The sequence below is a fragment of the Ovis canadensis genome, chromosome 3 (genome assembly GCF_042477335.2).
Source record: "Ovis canadensis isolate MfBH-ARS-UI-01 breed Bighorn chromosome 3, ARS-UI_OviCan_v2, whole genome shotgun sequence".
NCBI lineage: Eukaryota > Metazoa > Chordata > Mammalia > Artiodactyla > Bovidae > Ovis > Ovis canadensis.
The window spans coordinates 62,821,639-62,826,399 of NC_091247.1; the positions used below are offsets into that span (position 1 = coordinate 62,821,639).

The 4,761-nt window shown below is 45.7% G+C and overlaps 1 pseudogene; it reads right to left on the reverse strand.

The window, feature by feature from the left end:
• Positions 1 to 1,076: 1,076 nt before the first annotated feature.
• Positions 1,077 to 2,238, reverse strand: LOC138435160 (large ribosomal subunit protein uL29 pseudogene; annotated as a pseudogene).
• Between the last annotated feature and the right edge of the window lie 2,523 nt (positions 2,239 to 4,761).

The following is a 4,761-nucleotide window of genomic DNA, read 5'->3' on the forward strand; positions in this document are numbered from 1 at the left end:
TGCTTTTGGCTTCTCTTCTTGTCACAGCTATTTGTAAGTCCTCCTCAGACAGCCATTTTGCTTTTTTGCATTTCTTTTCCATGGGGATGGTCTTGATCCCTGTCTCCTGCACAATGTCATGAACCTCCATCCATAGTTCATCAGGCACTCTGTCTATCAGGTTTAGTCCCTTAAATCTATTTCTCACTTCCACTGTATAATCATAAGGGATTTGATTTAGGTCATACCTGAATGGTCTAGTGGTTTCCCCTACTTTCTTCAATTTAAGTCTGAATTTGGTATAAGGAGTTCATGATCTGAGCCACAGTCAGCTCCTGGTCTTGTTTTTGCTGATTGTATAGAGCTTCTCCATCTTTGGCTGCAAAGAATATAATCAGTCTGATTTCGGTGTTGACCATCTGGTGATGTCCATGTGTTGAGTCTTGAGAATAATTTTCATTGTTGCCTTATTGGCAAGCCTATCATTTTTCTAAACTTTAAATCTCACTAGGAACCCTGCAAGATCCATTCCCAGCTGCCTTCTCCTTGTCATCCATTCCAAGATGGATACTATTCTTGAGAGGCCACACAGGACAATGGGAAAAGAATGAGTTGTAGAGTCCTGAAAAGTGGGTTTAAATCCCAACTCCACTGATAGTTGTGTCACACTGGATTGCTCACTTCTCTGAGATACTTTTTCCATCTGTAAAATGGGGTGATAAACATCTACCAAATGGAGTGATCGTGAAAATAAGAAATAACATGTGCAAAGTAAGCCCAAAGATGTTTGGCATATAGCTCATGTTCAAAGATGTTAACTGTTGTTATCCCAGAATGTAGGATGTACTGTCTCATCCTCACCCTGTGAGCCCTCTGGTCCCCTCAGTGCCTGGCTCCTACTGAGTAAAGGTAAGAAGTGGCTTAGTCACTGACGCAACATCCAGCACTTCATGACCTGCAGCCCTGCCACAAAAACACTGGGCTCCCCATTCTGCATCTCCACGGGGACTAACCTTTATTCCATGAAGCTTTGAAAACTAATTGCCATGCATGAACAAGCCTTTGGAATCTAAAATCAATGTCTTAAGTCAGAGAGGTCAGACTGTGGCACTATGTTCTTTTCCTTTTCGCCAGTTCGTTGTTTCATTGCCCCCTGGACGCTCAGATGTGTACTTCCAGAGTAGGTACAGCCACTCCTTCCTCTCTGTTTCTTGGTCTTTCAGGTTCTCTTCATGCTTGTTGAGTCAGCGGCACACAGGACATGTTTTCTTGGGCCGCAGATCCAGGAGCTTGTACTTCTTGCCCTTATAGAATGTTTATTTCTGAGTCTGGTTAATGATGGCAATGGATTTATGAACAACTCAGATCTTGGAGAGTTTGGAAGCCATGCCACCTGTCACTTCAGCCACAGGCAGCTGAGACACCTCCACCTTCAGGTCCCCCAGCTGTTTCAGCAGCTCCTCCTTCTTCTTGCCACAAAGGTCCTGAACCTTAATCTTGGCCACGGCTGTAGAGTCTTGTGGCACTGTTTTCAAACGCACTTCCAGAGGTCTGCTCTGGAGATCAGGGCCATAGACATTTCCAGATCTTAAAGCATGTGAGACAGGCTTTTACTTTCAGGCAGAGTGAATTTGAGGCACCTCTTACTTTGAGGGATGTCTAAGGAAAATCTAAAAATTACATTTGCAGTCCCTTTCTTAAGTGAGTAAAGTGCCAACTGCTTATTGGTCTGTAGATTCTGACAGGAAACCAATTTGAACTCCATGAGCTGCTAACTTGAAGTGGAGGGAAGGGGAAGGGAAGAGATAGGCATGCTGAAATTCCCTAGTGAGCTACTGAGGTTACTTTTTTCCAGAATTCTAGATGATTGGCAAGTATCTTCATGGTCCAAGAAGAGGAGATGGCAACAGGACAGAGACGGTAACTGTGTTTTGAGTTGAAAACAAACACTTATTGGGATTCCTGGGAGCCTGTGCTGCCCTGAGGATCCTGGGACCAACTGGCCCCCAAACAGAGGCTGTGAAAGAAAACTGGCAGCAGAACTCAGCTAAGCTGCAACATTGTGAGCTCCAGTGGGAGGGTCACCCCTAACTGAGGTTACTGCTGAGGAAATGAGTTCATCCTCCTTCAGAGAACCTGAGTGGCTCTATGGGGACACAGCAAAAGCCCCCTTGTGGAAGGCTGCAGGACCTTCAACAGCTGCCACCATGTGGCAGCATTGGGAGGACAGTGGATCCCACTGCTCTCTCCCTCGTACATCCTGGACCTTCTCAGATCATCTCAGGTGAGGAATGTGACCTCAAGGAAAGGCAGAATGGTTAGAGATTACTTGCTATGCCAGTGGAAAAATGAGAGAGAGTTGCTCACGTTTGCACCCCAAGTTTGTGGAGCCATCTTGACCGCTTCCATATGCTGCTGAATTTAATCACCAATTAAGCAGTCAATTGTTGTTATTTAGTCACTCAGTCATTTCTGATTCTTTTGCAACCCCATGGACTGTAGCCCACCAGGCTTCTCTGTCCATGGGTTTTCCCAGGCAAGAATACTGAGTGGGTTGCCATTTCCCTCTCCAGGAGATCTTCCGGACTCAGGGATTGAACCCATGTCTCCAGCATTAGCAGGCATATTCTTTACCACTGAGCCACCAGGGAAGCCCCAGTCCCAGTGAGTAGCTGCACCTAAAAGCTGATGAAGCAATCCAAATTGAATGCAGTAAACGCTGCTTGACTGTCCAGTTAAGTCGAACAGTCTCTGGGGTGTTTCCGGGTGTCTGACTCAAAGAACAGGTGCTGTGTGAGTGATGAGGGAGCAAACGAGTATATTGAGAATCTCTGAACTGACATCTCATCCTACTAGAGCTTTACGTCAAATCATGTTAGATGGGTTTTTTCCTGACTCAGTCTCAACTGAGACCTGAGCAAGGTTGGGTATAGGCCAGCTCACAATGTGCAGAAGTCACAAAGGAAATTTCCAGATTTGGTTCTATGGTCCTCAAGCACTGTTGCCTACTTGAGAATATAGAAGAGCCAGTATCTAGGGAGGAGAGAGGAAGAAGAGTTTCGGAAAGATTTATCTGGAGGTTGCTGTTGCCAAGTCCCTACTCCCTTTCAAGGAGGGTCTAGAAGCAGCCTCTTTCCCTCAGGCTTAATGAGGGGACTTCTATGGTTGCAGTAGAAGACCTTGGACTATGTTTCCAAAGGCCAGAGAGGGGACAGGAAATTTTGAAATAGCTAATGAGCTTCCCTGGTGGCTCAGTGGTAAAGAATATGGCTGCAATGCAGGAGATGCCAGTTTGATCCCTGAGTTGGGAAGATCCTCTGGAGAAGGAAATGGCAACCCACTCCAATATTCTTGCCTGGGAAATCCATGAACAGAGGAGCTTAGCAGGCTACAATCCGTGGGGTCACAAAGAGTCAGACATGACTTAGTGACTTAACAACAAGGGAGCCTGGACAGCAGGACAGAATATGTTGCCCCAAAACTGAACTGGACCCCCAGAATTTGTCAGAGTAAGGATGTGTGAATGTGGCACAGAACATGAAGAGGCAGAACAACCTAATTAAAGAGGTTTTAAGGCCTGCTGAGAGCTGAGTCTTGGAGGTTGAAGGGACCCCAACAGTGAGATTTGATGCAGGATGGGCCATGAGCACACTAGGGACCCAGGGGGATGACATCCAAAGGGACAGAAAGAACTGCCCATATCACAGGGCCTATGGTCAGAGGGATGGGCAGGGAATCTCTGAAGAACCCACAAGCATATCACAAGTAAAAGACTCAGCTTCAGTTATTCACTTCTCAAGGAGGCTTTGTCAGAGACAAGTGCCATGTCAGGAGACTGTCTTTGTCCCCTAATTACTCATGTCCAGTTCCATTGCCAACCTTCTAGAGTGGGTTGGGGAAACATGAGTTAAGAAAGCAAGAATCGGACTAAGCAGGGCTCTAAAAACAGCAGATTTTCATCTACCTTCTGCTGCAGCTAGGAAGAAGGAAAAAATTGAATGCTAATTTCATTTTTTCTATTTTAATTAATTTACTGTTGAACTATAGTTCATTTACAATAGAATGTTTCTTCTGTACAGCAAAGTGACTCAGTCATATGTGTACATATATCCACTCTCTTTTAGATTCCATTCCCATATAGGTCATTGATGTTGCTGTTTGGTCACTAAATTGTGTCCAGTTTTTTTGCAATCTCATAGCCATAAACTGCCAGGCCCCTCTGAACATGGAATTTCCTAGGCAAGAATACTGGAGTAGGTTGTCATTTCCTTCTCAGGGGGATCATCCCGGCCCAGGGATTGAACCCATGTCTCCTGCATCTCCTGCATTTGCAGGCAGTCTATACCATTGAGCCACCAGGGACACTCCAATATAGGTCATTCATTTCAGTTCAGTTCAGTCACTCAGTCATGTCTGACTCTTTGCAACCCCATGAAACACAGCATGCCAGGCCTCCCTGTCCATCACCAACTCCCAGAGTCCACCCAAACCCATGTCCATCAAGTCGATGATGCCATCCAACCATTTCATCCTCTGTTGTCTCCTTCTCCTCCTGCCTTCAGTCTTTCCCAGAATCAGGGACTTTTCCAGTGAGTCAACTCTTCACATGAGGTGGCCAAAGTATTGGAGTTTCAGCTTCAACATCAGTCCTTCCAAAGAAATCCCAGAACTGATCTCCTTTAGGATGGACTGGTTGGATCTCCTTGCAGTCCAAGGGACTCTCAAGAGTCTTCTCCAACACCACAGTTCAAAACCATCAGTTCTTCGGCACTCAGATTTCTT